Below are 17,226 nucleotides of genomic sequence, written 5' to 3'. Positions count from 1 at the left end.
CCCGCATCCCCGGCCGCATCCTGCAGCCCGCCCCAAGAGCATAAAGTACCTGCTCGGCGGCGCGGCTGCTAATGAGCGGGACCTGAGCCGGGAGCCTCACTGCAGGTACTTTATGCTCTCGGCGGCGGGCTGCAGGATGCGGCGGGGATGGGGGATGCGGCCGAGGATGGGCTAATGCGGCGGCGGGGCTGTGGACAGCGAGGGGTTAAAGCACATATTCACAGCGGGATGTTAATCCCGCTGCGAATATGTGCTATCATAGGGGTGAATGGTAGCGGATCTGCAGCGGTTCTCGCTTTGAATCCGCAGAAGTGAGATCCGCTGTGGATCCGGTAGGTGTGAAGGCGTCCGAAAGGATTATTGTTTCAGGATCAAGTGGTGCCTAATTGTTTGAGTGACTTCCAGAAAGAGGGAAGTGACCCCGCACATACTCAATCAAGGTTACAAGATTTCAGAATAAAGAATCCCCAGTATTATCCTGTTCCCCAAATGGACTGGTTTCAGGAAGTCATATTACGTGAACTGGACAAACTATCACAGGACACCAGGGACACCAGGGACACCATTATCCAACAAAAAAAAACAGAAAAAAGCCTATGACGAACTTAAAGGACTAGACAATGTTACAAATAAAAACCCTGACGAGGGGGGATTGATTGTAGTAATGGACGATGAAGTATACAACACACAAATGACCTATATACTAGCGGATGGTTCTGTGTATCAGACATTGTCAGGGAATCCCACTGAGAAATATAAGAAAGAGCTACAGGATCTGTTGAATGATGGTGTGGCCCCAGGGGCGTAGCTAGGGGTTCAGCCTAGGGGGGGCGAGTGAGTCTGAGTGGGCCCGGGAGCCACCGCCCCCTTTGCCCCCACCTATTTTCGCTACTGTGTGGCACTGAATGGAACTACAGAAAGGGAAGCAGAATATTTATGCCCTGACAATCCCATCATGTCTATATTATATGGTTTACCAAAAACTCCAATAAATGTGTTTCCTATTACCGATTGTGTCTGGCAGGGGCTCTCTGTGCGAGGACTGTGCTCCTGGCTGGACCAGCTGTTGCAGCCCCTCGTACGGAGACTGGATGGTTTCCTGCGAGATACAGGTGAAGTATTATCTGCCCTATGGGGACTTACATGGAAGAATGAATATATATGGCTGGGGCTTGATGTTGTGTCGCTCTACACAAGTATACCACATACATTAGCAATGCAGGCATTATCCCATCATTTACATACGCATAGTACATATAGTACTGACTTGAAAAATGTCATGGAAGACGTTGCTTGGTTCTTGATGAACCACAATTTCTTTCTGTGCCACGACACTTTCTTCCTTCAAAAGCGTGGAGTCTCGATGGGGGCCAAGTACTCCCCGTCGATCACGAATCTTACCATGTCATATTGGGAAAGTAAATACATCTATAATGAAAACAAGCCCTTTTTTGTCCCAAATTGTTTGGTTTGGCAGATTCATAGTCTGCTGATCATCTGGTGTGGTCGGCAGGATCAAATTAATATGTTCATGGAGTATGTCAGTGATAATCCATGGGGGTTGCAATTCACATCCTATTCTGACAAACAGAAAGTGGTCTTCTTGGATTTGGTACTAGAGGGTATACCTGATGTCACTATTCACACATGGACACATAGAAAGCCAATATCAGGTAATACAACATTGCACGCCTCTAGTTCTCACCCCAGTCTGTGCAATACCAGTTGGGGAAATGACCCGCATGCGGAGAAACTGCAGCACAGAGATAGTATATAAGGAAGAACAGGATATAAGCAAACAAAGACTACGAGCTAGAGGCTATTCAGACTGGATGCTTAACAGAGAGGGAAGTGGATAGAAAGAATAGAGAGGAACTATAAGGGGACAAACAGACAAAGACACAAAAGAAAAGCGAAAGCTGCGAGCCCGCACTTATTTTACAGTATAGTCCCCAATTCAACAAAATAAAATCTATAATTAATCAAAATCTACATATCTTGAAGGAGGACAATATACTTCCTGAAATCTTAGGAAAGGGCATGAATGTGGTGACACGCAGGGCTCGAACATTGGGAGGTGCATGAGCTCCTTCGTTTCCAGGGCAAAATAGAAATAAAAAGAAAAGGACGTGGTTAGAAACTAAGGGTTTCTTCAAATGTGGTGGTACTCCGTGTAACACATGTTCCTATGTGAAGCAAATTAGGCTATGTTCACACTGCGTATATGTCCGGCCGCATATACTCCGGCCGGGATTTACGTAAGTTGCGGCCGGCTACGTACGGTCCGCAAACTTAAGCCCGTAGTCTACTTACGCTTCCCGAGCGCCCTACGTAGCGATCTGACAGCGGTCTTTTATTTGGAAATCTTCGCCTAGCCCCGGACACCCCACAGAACCTTTTGGATCGGCACAACAAGCTGCAAAAATGAAGAAATCACCACTACGTACGGGACCGCATGTTACGCTACGGGCGTAAGTTACAGCATTTCTGTCCAATAACGGTCTGGTTCATTTTTTGCGGCGCCGCGTACAATCCGGTCGTAAGTTCTTACGTAGTGTGAACTGTGCCGCCGTAGATCCTATACTTTCCATTGTACGCAAACTATGTAAATCTCCGGCCGCTTAGTGTGAACATAGCCCCCACCATTCACTAATAGTCAACAAGACAAATAATATGAAATTAGTTCATTTATGAATTGTAATAGTCAGAATGTAGTTTATATGATTACTTGTACACGTTGTAAAGAACATCACGCGGGAGGCACCAGCAGGAAAGTAAAAACCAGGATCAATGAACATTTATATGACATACAACAGCAAAAACTAACAGAGAAGCATCTTGGATGTTCAAATTTAATACCCATGCCCCAAGAGGTTGGAATTTACGGAAAGAATTGCTGCTGTATTATTAATGCAATAACATTGTCTATAGTTTTCTGTTTGCAAATGTATAGATAATACTTCAGTTTGCTTCAATCAGCGATTACATTACAGTAGTTCTGTGCAAATGTATATGAGTAAGATAGAGGTAGAAATTCCAACATGTATGGGAAGGGTTAATGGTCGTTTCCACAGTTAAGGTGCGTTTACACAAAACAATAACAATAATTGGCCCGATCGTACGATTAACGATGTCGGAGTAACGATTTTTTTTTCATAACGATCAGCGTTTAGACGGTACGATATATCATACGGAAAAATCCCCCCCGCCGCCCCATCCGCGAGCATACGTTACTTGCTCCGCGTAGCAGGTCTTCTAAATCCCCAACTCGCCTCTTCAGTGCTTTGATTGGCTGAAGAGGGAAGGCGGGAATTTCAACCGGCTCCTCTTCAGCCAATCAGTGCTCCTCTTCAGCCAATCAGTGCTGAAGAGGACTGAAGAGGAGCACTGATTGGCTGAAGAAGAGCCATTTGAAATTCCCGGCTCCCCTCTTCAGCCAATCAAAGCACTGAAGAGGGGAGTCAGGGATTTCAAAGACCTGCTACGTGGAGCAGGTAACGTATGCTCGCGGCTGAGGCGGCGGGGGCGATCGGAGCGGCGGCGGCGGTGGGGGAACGATCAGAGCGGCGGCGGGGAGGGTGGCGATCGGAGCAGCGGCTGGGGTGGCGATCGGGCCGGCGGGGGTGGTGATCGAGCCGGCGCAGGGGGCTGCGGGCGGCCGGACTATCGCGCAACGACTGTTTACACGGAACGATCGGCGAATTTTTTGCGAACGACGATTTGATAACAGGTTGAAAGATCAAAATAAACGATTTCTCGTTCGTCGTTTGATCGTTCGCTGCGTTTACACGTATGATTATCGTTAACGCGCAGATTCGCACGATAATCGTTATGTGTAAACGCACCATTAGTCGGTGAAACTTGTTAATTAGATGTGGGTCTCACGTGTGGCGGGTGGGTAGTGCTCACGCCGGCTACGCCAGATCTAGAACATTGGCTACACATGTATTTAAGTCACTGCTGTAATAGTAAGAGATAGCCAGGAGTAAGATGCAAATACCGCACTCGAAATGCGTTGGCGTTTTTGTGCTGGGGGTCAGTGTCTGTATGTACCACATGGTGATTCTGTGCAAATAAAAGGGATGTGATTCTTATACCGCATTAAAGCCTGCTGGATCATTGATTTTTGATACTGAGACGACTACACTCACCATTGGAGTGGATCCGTGCAAGCTGCTAGACCATCACGAGAGGTGAGCTGGCAAAACTTTCTTTGTTTCCTCACTAAACGGTATATTAATGATCCTAATCCTCACTATACGGTATAATCCTAATCCTCACTATACGGTATAATCCTAATCCTCACTATACGGTATAATACTAATCCTCACTATACGGTATATTAATAATCCTAATCCTCACTATACGGTATAATCCTAATCCTCACTATACGGTATAATCCTAATCCTCACTATACGGTATAATACTAATCCTCACTATACGGTATATTAATAATACTAATCCTCACTATACGGTATAATACTAATCCTCATCCTCACTATACGGTATAATACTAATCCTCACTATACGGTATATTAAAAATACTAATCCTCACTATACGGTATAATACTAATCCTCATCCTCACTATATGGTATAATACTAATCCTCACTATACGGTATAATACTAATCCTCATCCTCACTATATGGTATAATACTAATCCTCACTACACGGTATAATACTAATCCTCACTACACGGTATAATCCTAATCCTCACTATACGCTATATTGATAATCCTCACTATACGGTATAATACTAATCCTCACTATACGTTATAATCCTAATCCTCACTATACGGTATAATACTAATCCTCATGCTCACTATACGGTATACAGGGCCGTATTTACCACTAGGCACCCGTGGTCCGGTGCCTAGGGCAGCACCAGGGAGCTGTTTTTATTTTTTTAGTCTCCCTTCTCCCGTTCAGACTTGCCAGTAAATCTGGTGTATTTTCCAGGGGGGTGGGGGGTATGGTGGTATTGGTCAGGTCTGGTATCGCCAATAGGTGCGTGTAGATGGGGCGTCTTCAGGTTTAGTGCCTAGGGCAGCAGCAGCTGTTAATACAGCCCTGACGGTATAATACTAATCCTCACTATACGGTATAATACTAATCCACATCCTCACTATACGGTATATTAATAATCCTAATCCTCACTATACGGTATATTAATAATCCTCACTATACAGTATAATACTAATCCTCACTATACGGTATAATACTAATCCACATCCTCACTATACGGTATAATACTAATCCACATCCTCACTATACGGTATATTAATAATCCTAATCCTCACTATACGGTATAATACTAATCCTCACTATACAGTATAATACTAATCCTCACTATACAGTATAACTGGGTTCACACACAGTATATTTGAGGCTGTATTTGTGAGGCTGTATAGCAACCAAAACCAGGAGTGGATTGAAAACACAGAAAGGCTCTGTTCACATAATGTTGTAATTGAGTGGATGGCCGCCATTTAATGGCAATTTTTTGCTGTTATTTTAAAACAACGGCTGTTATATTGAAATAATGGCAGTTATTTACTGTTATATGACGGCCATCCACTCAATTACACCATTGTGTGAACAGAGCCTTTCTGTGTTTTCAATCCACTCCTGGTTTTGGTTGCTATGAGGACCTGACTTGAGGACCAAATACTGCCTGAAATATACGTAGTGTGAACCCAGTTAATACTAATCCTCATCCTCACTATACTGTATAATACTAATTCTCACTATACGGTATAATCCTCATCCACACTATACAGTATAGGCTGGGTTCACACTACGTACATTTCAGTCAGTATTGTGGTCCTCATATTGCAACCAAAACCAGGAGTGGATTAAAAACACAGAAAGGATCTGGTCACACAATGTTGAAATTGAGTGGATGGCCGCCATATAACAGTAAATAACGGTCATTATTTCAATATAACAGCCGGTGTTCTAAAATATCAGCAAATATTTGCCATTAAATTGCGGCCATCCACTCAATTTCACCAATGTGTGAACAGATCCTTTCTGTGTTTTTAATCCACTCCTTGTTTTGGTTGCAATACTGACTGAAATATACGTAGTGTGAACGCAGCCTAATAATAATCCTCATCCTCTCTATACGGTAAAATACTAATCCTCACTATACGGTATAATACTAATCCTCACTATACGGTATAATACTAATCCTCACTGTACGGTATAATACTAATCCTGATCCTCACTATACGGTATAATACTAATCCTTACTATACGGTATAATACTAATCCTCTTTCTCACTATACGGTATAGTACTAATCCTCACTATACGGTATAATACTAATCCTCACTATACAGTATAATAATAATCCTCATACTCACTATACAGTATATTACTAATCCTCACTATACGGTATGGTAATAATCCTCATACTCACTATACGGTATAATAATAATCCTCATCCTCACTATATGGTATAATAATAATCCTCATACTCACTATACGGTATAATAATAATCCTCACTATACGGTATAATAATAATCCTCACTATACGGTATAATAATAATCCTCACTATACGGTATAATACTAATCCTCACTATACGGTATAATAATAATCCTCATCCTCACTATACGGTATAATACTAATCCTCACTATACGGTATATTAATAATACTAATCCTCACTGTACGGTATAATACTAATCCTCATCCTCACTATACGGTATAATACTAATCCTTACTATACGGTATAATACTAATCCTCTTTCTCACTATACGGTATAGTACTAATCCTCACTATACGGTATAATACTAATCCTCACTATACAGTATAATAATAATCCTCATACTCACTATACAGTATATTACTAATCCTCACTATACGGTATGGTAATAATCCTCATACTCACTATACGGTATAATAATAATCCTCATCCTCACTATATGGTATAATAATAATCCTCATACTCACTATACGGTATAATAATAATCCTCACTATACGGTATAATAATAATCCTCACTATACGGTATAATAATAATCCTCACTATACGGTATAATACTAATCCTCACTATACGGTATAATAATAATCCTCATCCTCACTATACGGTATATTACTAATCATCACTATATGGTATAATACTAATCCTCACTATGTGACCTGTTCTCTGTCTATAGTCTGTTCCTGGCTTTGGCTTCAAAGATCTGTCAGATAAATCTGTCTGTGTAAACTCACCATCACATAAAGGGGCATATCTGTCTCTAGGAAGCATTGCATCTAGCTACAGGGGGGCATTACTGCTGGGTCCTACTGATCAGTCACATTGTTATGGGGGGGGTCTGATCTGGGAATAAATTGCTGACAGAGACTTTGTACAGAGTCTATGGCTGCAGTGTGATGACTTCCCATACAAAGATACCTGTGATATCACCTGATGAGTATAATTATATAACCTGTGAGATCCTCAAAACATCACCTGTTGGTGACCACTAGAGGGATCTCTGATAGGTAGTACCATGTGCTGGCCACTAGAGGGATCTCTGATATGTAGAACCATGTGCTGGCCACTAGAGGGATCTCTGATATGTAGTACCATGTGCTGGCCACTAGAGGGATCTCTGATATGTAGTACCAGGTACTGGCCACTAGAGGGATCCCTGATATGTAGTACCATGTGCTGGCCACTAGAGGGATCTCTGATAGGTAGTACCATGTGCTGGCCACTAGAGGGATCCCTGATATGTAGTACCATGTGCTGGCCACTAGAGGGATCTCTGATATGTAGTACCATGTGCTGGCCACTAGAGGGATCTCTGATATGTAGTACCATGTGCTGGCCACTAGAGGGATCCCTGATATGTAGCACCATGTGCTGGCCACTAGAGGGATCTCTGATATGTAATACCATGTGCTGGCCACTAGAGGGATCTCTGATCGGTAGTACCATGTGCTGGCCACTAGAGGGATCCCTGATAGGTAGTACCATGTGCTGGCCACTAGAGGGATCTCTGATATGTAGTACCATGTGCTGGCCACTAGAGGGATCCCTGATATGTAATACCATGTGCTGGCCCCTAGAGGGATCTCTGATATGTAATACCATGTGCTGGCCACTAGAGGGATCTCTGATAGGTAGTACCATGTGCTGGCCACTAGAGGGATCTACCAGGTTTATGACTCAAGAGACTTCTGCTCTTTTGATGTCCACAGCGCTGCTCTTCATGCTGTCTGTGTGTGTGTAATATATATATATATATATATATATATATATATATATATATATATAATATATACACACACACGTTTGGAATAAGGGTCGGATGCCTAAAGGACTGTGCATCCCACAAAGTGGTACCGCAGTTTCAACTTTCAACTTTTCTGTACAGTATATATGTATACACAGTGGTACCTTGGTTTAAGCATAACTTGGATTATGAGCGTTTTGCAAGAAGAGCTCACGAGTTTTCAAAATTGTGACTTGGTGTAAGAGCATTGCTTTGGTGTAAGAGCTCCCTGTACTGGGTGGGAGGGGGAGTGGGGGAGGGGCATGGTCTGCATAGCGGGGTCTGTACTCTGCCCCAGGAAGTTTCCCTCACCTTCCAAATCATAGCAGATCCACTTCAGGCTGGGGCTTACATCAGGGGACAGGACTGTGGAGGTAATCCCTCCATAGCTGTAACCCCTCTCTCCCCGGACAGAGAGTGCTGCATGTATGTGCCCACATCTGCCCTGCTCATTCCTTCATGCTCCCTGCAGTCTGTCAGTCTTTGTGTTTCCCATCCTCTCCATTTCTGCTATAATGTGCCTGCACTCATACTCAGCTATACACACTGCGGCTATAATGTGCCTGCACTCATACTCAGCTATACACACTGCGGCTATAATGTGCCTGCACTTACACTCAGCTATACACACTGCTGCTATAATGTGCCTGCACTTACACATAGCTATACACACTGCTGCTATAATGTGACTGCACTTACACTCAGCTATACACACTGATGCTATAATGTGCCTGCACTTACACTCAGCTATACACACTGCTGCTATAATGTGCCTACACTCACACTCAGCTATACACACTGCTGCTATAATGTGCCTGCACTCACACTCAGCTATACACACTGCTGCTATAATGTGCCTGCACTCACACACAGCTATACACACTTCTACTATAATGTGCCTGCACTCACACTCAGCTATACACACTGCTATAATGTGCCTGCACTCACAGTCAGCTATACACACTGCTGCTATAATGTGCCTGCACTTACACTTAGCTATACACACTGATGCTATAATGTGCCTGCACTTACACTCAGCTATACACACTGCTATAATGTGCCTGCACTCACACTCAGCTATACACACTGCTGCTATAATGTGCCTGCACTTACACTCAGCTACACACACTGCTGCTATAATGTGCCTGCACGTACACTTAGCTATACACACTGATGCTATAATGTGCCTGCACTCACACTCAGCTATACACACTGCTATAATGTGCCTGCACTCACACTCAGCTATACACACTGCTGCTATAATGTGCCTGCAATTACACTTAGCTATACACACTGCTGCTATAATGTGCCTGCACTCACAATCAGCTATACACACTGCTGCTATAATGTGACTGCACTTACACTCAGCTATACACACTGATGCTATAATGTGCCTGCACTTACACTGTTATACATGTTATTCAGAATAATAATCAGTATATTTGGTGTGTGGAACCAGTTGTCTGCAGATCAGTGATTTCTTATGGGAAAATTTGCTTTGGTGTAAGAGTGGATTTGGATTACAAGCGCCGTCCCAAAACGAATTATACTCCTAATCCAAGGCACCACTATATATATATATATATATATATATATATATATATTGCTATACACCATCTATATCACTGTTGTTTAGATTATATTCTGCTATACACCGTCTATATCACTGTATGGGTTATATACTGCTATACACTGTATATATATATCACTGTATGGGTTATATACTGCTATACACCGTCTATATCACTGTATGGGTTATATACTGCTATATACCATCTATATCACTGTATGGGTTATATACTGCTATACACCGTCTATATCACTGTATGGGTTATATACTGCTATATACCATCTATATCACTGTATGGTTTATATACTACTATACACTGGAGTGTTAGTCAGAGGTATACAGCAGGAAATCTCAATAATGAAGTGTGAACAGCGCCTTGCACATACAGAGTATATCTGTAAATCTTACAATGTGTAATATCAGAAAGGAGAAAATAAAAACGATATTTGTGGTTTTTTGTACTTTGTTCAGATTTCTCCATTAATAGATAAAAAAAATAAAGGCAGAACATGAGGTTTTATAGGTGACCACTAGATGGCAGAACCCAACCATATAACCCCACAGTGTAACCAGATGTGGCGGATGCTGTATACTGTATACTACAGAGCATTGCGTACGCAGCCTGTCACTCCTTACTATAGAGCTGTAGACCCCCATACATCACCGTACAGGAACCCCCAGACTCCATGTGTGCGTCTAGGGGAGATTTCCTTCAGAAATAAGAGAGTCTGGTGCCAAAATAGGAGATCTGAGAGTAATAATATAAGATGGGAGGAGGGGCGGAGGCCTTGTGTGGCCCATACTCCTCTGTGGTATATGATGGGGGATGGGAGGAGGGGCGGAGGCCTTGTGTGGCCCATACTCCTCTGTGGTATATGATGGGGGGATGGGAGGAGGGGCGGAGGCCTTGTGTGCCCCATACTCCTCTGTGGTATATGATAGGGGGATGGGAGGAGGGGCGGAGGCCTTGTGTGGCCCATACTCCTCTGTGGTATATGATGGGGGGATGGGAGGAGGGGCGGAGGCCTTGTGTGGCCCATACTCCTCTGTGGTATATGATAGGGGGATGGGAGGAGGAGCGGAGGCCTTGTGTGGCCCATACTCCTCTGTGGTATATGATGGGGGGATGGGAGGAGGGGCGGAGGCCTTGTGTGGCCCATACTCCTCTGTGGTATATGATGGGGGGATGGGAGGAGGAGCGGAGGCCTTGTGTGGCCCATACTCCTCTGTGGTATATGATGGGGGGATGGGAGGAGGAGCGGAGGCCTCGTGTGGCCCATACTCCTCTGTGGTATATGATGGGGGATGGGAGGAGGGGCGGAGGCCTCATGTGGCCCATACTCCTCTGTGGTATATGATGGGGGGATGGGAGGAGGAGCGGAGGCCTTGTGTGGCCCATACTCCTCTGTGGTATATGATGGGGGGATGGGAGGAGGAGTGGAGGCCTCGTGTGGCCCATACTCCTCTGTGGTATATGATGGGGGGATGGGAGGAGGGGCGGAGGCCTCATGTGGCCCATACTCCTCTGTGGTATATGATGGGGGGATGGGAGGAGGGGCGGAGGCCTTGTGTGGCCCATACTCCTCTGTGGTATATGATGGGGGGATGGGAGGAGGAGCGGAGGCCTTGTGTGGCCCATACTTCTCTGTGGTATATGATGGGGGGATGGGAGGAGGGGCGGAGGCCTTGTGTGGCCCATACTCCTCTGTGGTATATGATGGGGGGCAGCAGGGGGATGGGAGGAGGGGTGGAGGCCTTGTGTGCCCCATACTCCTCTGTGGTATATGATGGGGGATGGGAGGAGGGGCGGAGGCCTTGTGTGCCCCATACTCCTCTGTGGTATATGATAGGGGGATGGGAGGAGGGGCGGAGGCCTTGTGTGCCCCATACTCCTCTGTGGTATATGATGGGGGGCAGCAGGGGGATGGGAGGAGGGGTGGAGGCCTTGTGTGCCCCATACTCCTCTGTGGTATATGATGGGGGATGGGAGGAGGGGCGGAGGCCTTGTGTGCCCCATACTCCTCTGTGGTATATGATGGGGGATGGGAGGAGGGGCGGAGGCCTTGTGTGCCCCATACTCCTCTGTGGTATATGATAGGGGGATGGGAGGAGGGGCGGAGGCCTTGTGTGCCCCATACTCCTCTGTGGTATATGATAGGGGGATGGGAGGAGGGGCGGAGGCCTTGTGTGCCCCATACTCCTCTGTGGTATATGATAGAGAGAAGGGGTGGGAGGAGGAGGGGCGGAGGCCTTGTGTGCCCCATACTCCTCTGTGGTATATGATGGGGGGCAGCAGGGGGATGGGAGGAGGGGTGGAGGCCTTGTGTGCCCCATACTCCTCTGTGGTATATGATGGGGGATGGGAGGAGGGGCGGAGGCCTTGTGTGCCCCATACTCCTCTGTGGTATATGATGGGGGGATGGGAGGAGGGGCGGAGGCCTTGTGTGCCCCATACTCCTCTGTGGTATATGATGGGGGGATGGGAGGAGGGGCGGAGGCCTTGTGTGGCCCATACTCCTCTGTGGTATATGATGGGGGATGGGAGGAGGGGCGGAGGCCTTGTGTGGCCCATACTCCTCTGTGGTATATGATGGGGGATGGGAGGAGGGGCGGAGGCCTTGTGTGCCCCATACTCCTCTGTGGTATATGATAGGGGGCAGCGGGGGGGATGGTAGGAGGGGCGGAGGCCTTGTGTGCCCCATACTCCTCTGTGGTATATGATGGGGGGCAGCAGGGGGATGGGAGGAGGGGTGGAGGCCTTGTGTGCCCCATACTCCTCTGTGGTATATGATGGGGGATGGGAGGAGGGGCGGAGGCCTTGTGTGCCCCATACTCCTCTGTGGTATATGATAGGGGGCAGCGGGGGGGATGGGAGGAGGGGCGGAGGCCTTGTGTGCCCCATACTCCTCTGTGGTATATGATAGGGGGCAGCAGTGGGATCTAAGGTGTAACATGCAGGATCTGTGATTCCTCCCCCCCCCTCTGCCATGTTGGGGTTATGGGCCCCTCAGGCACCAGGACCGTCACCTCTGCCCCCTGTGGCTGCTCCCCTCATACTTCCTGTTAATCTATAACTTAGCCCTAAAAAATCCAATCCAGCCGCACATTTTATCATAAAACTTTACTTTTATTCTAGATGTCTGTCCGTCTGCTGCCGACACGTCTGTGACCACGAGGATCAGGTGACATGAGGATTGGACCATGTGGCTCTAGTGAATGATCCCCACACGTTCCGACGCTACTCCATTCTCTTCTATAGGATCAGCTGTACAGTAGTGGAGCACAGCACCCCGACATGTCCCTTAGGAGCAGTGGTGGAGACCCCAGTTATTTGAACAGTGGGGGTCTGAGCAGTCAGACATTTATCACCTATTGTGCACAGTTTTCCTTTAAATGTTTCTGAAATAACGTTTTATAGGTGAGTGCCGGGTCTTTATTCTTTCCATCCTGGACGATCGCGGGGGGTTATGAGGTTTTCTCTGTGCACCGAAATGGCGCCAGCTCAGTGGTCATGTGACCATCCATTGTAGAGGTGTAGACTTCCTGCCACTGATACAACTTTACTATCATTAATATAATCCACAAACTACAACGATAGAAAGGCTGTAATGATCCAATGCCATGGTTGTGCAGTCGTTGGCCCCTCCAGTGCTGATCATTGTGGTTGTGCAGTCGTTGGCCCCTCCAGTGCTGACCATTGTGGTTGTGCAGTCGTTGGCCCCTCCAGTGCTGACCATTGTGGTTGTGGATCCAGTGGCCCCTCCAGTGCTGATCATTGTGGTTGTGGATCCAGTGGCCCCTCCAGTGCTGATCATTGTGGTTGTGCAGTCGTTGGCCCCTCCAGTGCTGATCATTGTGGTTGTGCAGTCGTTGGCCCCTCCAGTGCTGATCATTGTGGTTGTGGATCCAGTGGCCCCTCCAGTGCTGATCATTGTGGTTGTAGATACGGTGGCCCCTCTGGTGCTGATCATTGTGGTTGTGGATCCAGTGGCCCCTCCAGTGCTGATCATTGTGGTTGTGCAGTCGTTGGCCCCTCCAGTGCTGACCATTGTGGTTGTGGATCCAGTGGCCCCTCCAGTGCTGACCATTGTGGTTGTGCAGTCGTTGGCCCCTCCAGTGCTGATCATTGTGGTTGTGCAGTAGTTGGCCCCTCCAGTGCTGATCATTGTGGTTGTGCAGTCGTTGGCCCCTCCAGTGCTGACCATTGTGGTTGTGCAGTCGTTGGCCCCTCCAGTGCTGACCATTGTGGTTGTTGATCCGGTGGCCCCTCCAGTGCTGATCATTGTGGTTGTGCAGTCGTTGGCCCCTCCAGTGCTGATCATTGTGGTTGTGGATCCAGTGGCCCCTCCAGTGCTGATCATTGTGGTTGTAGATACGGTGGCCCCTCTGGTGCTGATCATTGTGGTTGTGGATCCAGTGGCCCCTCCAGTGCTGATCATTGTGGTTGTGCAGTCGTTGGCCCCTCAGGCTGACTGACCATTGTGGTTGTGGATCCAGTGGCCCCTCCAGTGCTGACCCATTGTGGTTGTGCAGTCGTTGGCCACCTCCAGTGCTGACCATTGTGGTTGTGGATCCAGTGGCCCCTCCAGTGCTGACCATTGTGGTTGTGCAGTCGTTGGCCCCTCCAGTGCTGATCATTGTGGTTGTGCAGTCGTTGGCCCCCTCCAGTGCTGATCATTGTGGTTGTGCAGTTCGTTGGCCCCTCCAGTGCTGACCCATTGTGGTTGTGGCAGTCGTTGGCCCCTCCAGTGCTGACCATTGTGGTTGTTGATCCGGTGGCCCCTCCAGTGCTGATCATTGTGGTTGTGGATCCAGTGGCCCCTCCAGTGCTGATCATTGTGGTTGTGGATCCGGTGGCCCAACCAGTGCTGATCATTGTGGTTGTGGATCCGGTGGCCCCTCCAGTGCTGATCATTGTGGTTGTGGATCCGGTGGCCCCTCCAGTGCTGATCATTGTGGTTGTGGATCCAGTGGCCCCTCCAGTGCTGATCATTGTGGTTGTAGATACGGTGGCCCCTCTGGTGCTGATCATTGTGGTTGTGGATCCAGTGGCCCCTCCAGTGCTGACCATTGTGGTTGTGCAGTCGTTGGCCCCTCCAGTGCTGACCATTGTGGTTGTGGATCCAGTGGCCCCTCCAGTGCTGACCATTGTGGTTGTGCAGTCGTTGGCCCCTCCAGTGCTGATCATTGTGGTTGTGCAGTCGTTGGCCCCTCCAGTGCTGATCATTGTGGTTGTGCAGTCGTTGGCCCCTCCAGTGCTGACCATTGTGGTTGTGCAGTCGTTGGCCCCTCCAGTGCTGACCATTGTGGTTGTTGATCCGGTGGCCCCTCCAGTGCTGATCATTGTGGTTGTGGATCCAGTGGCCCCTCCAGTGCTGATCATTGTGGTTGTGGATCCGGTGGCCCCTCCAGTGCTGATCATTGTGGTTGTGCAGTCGTTGGCCCCTCCAGTGCTGACCATTGTGGTTGTGGATCCAGTGGCCCCTCCAGTGCTGATCATTGTGGTTGTAGATACGGTGGCCCCTCTGGTGCTGATCATTGTGGTTGTGGATCCAGTGGCCCCTCCAGTGCTGACCATTGTGGTTGTGCAGTCGTTGGCCCCTCCAGTGCTGACCATTGTGGTTGTGGATCCAGTGGCCCCTCCAGTGCTGACCATTGTGGTTGTGCAGTCGTTGGCCCCTCCAGTGCTGATCATTGTGGTTGTGCAGTCGTTGGCCCCTCCAGTGCTGATCATTGTGGTTGTGCAGTCGTTGGCCCCTCCAGTGCTGACCATTGTGGTTGTGCAGTCGTTGGCCCCTCCAGTGCTGACCATTGTGGTTGTGGATCCAGTGGCCCCTCCAGTGCTGATCATTGTGGTTGTGGATCCGGTGGCCCAACCAGTGCTGATCATTGTGGTTGTGGATCCGGTGGCCCCTCCAGTGCTGATCATTGTGGTTGTGGATCCGGTGGCCCCTCCAGTGCTGATCATTGTGGTTGTGGATCCAGTGGCCCCTCCAGTGCTGATCATTGTGGTTGTGCAGTCGTTGGCCCCTCCAGTGATGATCATTGTGGTTGTGGATCCGTTTGCCCCTCCAGTGCTGATCATTGTGATTGTGGATCCAGTGGCCCCTCCAGTGCTAATCATTGTGGTTGTGCAGTCGTTGGCCCCTCCAGTGCTGATCATTGTGATTGTGGATCCAGTGGCCCCTCCAGTGCTGATCATTGTGGTTGTTGATCCGTTTGCCCCTCTGGTGCTGATCATTGTGGTTGTGGATCCGGTGGCCCCTCCAGTGCTGATCATTGTGGTTGTGGATCCAGTGGCCCCTCCAGTGCTGATCATTGTGGTTGTTGATCCGGTGGCCCCTCCAGTGCTGATCATTGTGGTTGTTGATCTGGTGGCCCCTCCAGTGCTGATCATTGTGGTTGTTGATCCGTTTGCCCCTCTGGTGCTGATCATTGTGGTTGTGGATCCAGTGGCCCCTCCAGTGCTGATCATTGTGGTTGTAGATCCGGTGGTCCCTCTGGTGATGATCATTGTGGTTGTGGATCCAGTGGCCCCTCCAGTGCTGATCATTGTGGTTGTGGATCCGGTGGCCCCTCCAGTGCTGATAATTGTGGTTGTGGATCCAGTGGCCCCTCCAGTGCTGATCATTGTGGTTGTGGATCCAGTGGCCCCTCCAGTGCTGATCATTGTGGTTGTTGATCCGGTGGCCCCTCCAGTGCTGATCATTGTGGTTGTGGATCCAGTGGCCCCTCCAGTGCTGATCATTGTGGTTGTGGATCCGGTGGCCCCTCCAGTGCTGATCATTGTGGTTGTGGATCCAGTGGCCCCTCCAGTGCTGATCATTGTGGTTGTGCAGTCGTTGGCCCCTCCAGTGATGATCATTGTGGTTGTGGATCCGTTTGCCCCTCCAGTGCTGATCATTGTGATTGTGGATCCAGTGGCCCCTCCAGTGCTAATCATTGTGGTTGTGCAGTCGTTGGCCCCTCCAGTGCTGATCATTGTGATTGTGGATCCAGTGGCCCCTCCAGTGCTGATCATTGTGGTTGTTGATCCGTTTGCCCCTCCAGTGCTGATCATTGTGGTTGTGGATCCAGTGGCCCCTCCAGTGCTGATCATTGTGGTTGTTGATCCGGTGGCCCCTCCAGTGCTGATCATTGTGGTTGTTGATCTGGTGGCCCCTCCAGTGCTGATCATTGTGGTTGTGCAGTCGTTTGCCCCTCCAGTGCTGATCATTGTGGTTGTTGATCCGTTTGCCCCTCTGGTGCTGATCATTGTGGTTGTGGATCCAGTGGCCCCTCCAGTGCTGATCATTGTGGTTGTAGATCCGGTGGCCCCTCTGGTGATGATCATTGTGGTTGTGGATCCATGTGGCCCCTCCAGTGCTGATCATTGTGGTTGTGGA

Source organism: Dendropsophus ebraccatus, chromosome 8, assembly GCF_027789765.1.
Source record: "Dendropsophus ebraccatus isolate aDenEbr1 chromosome 8, aDenEbr1.pat, whole genome shotgun sequence".
Classification (NCBI taxonomy): Eukaryota; Metazoa; Chordata; class Amphibia; order Anura; family Hylidae; genus Dendropsophus; species Dendropsophus ebraccatus.
This window is presented reverse-complemented; position numbering follows the sequence as displayed.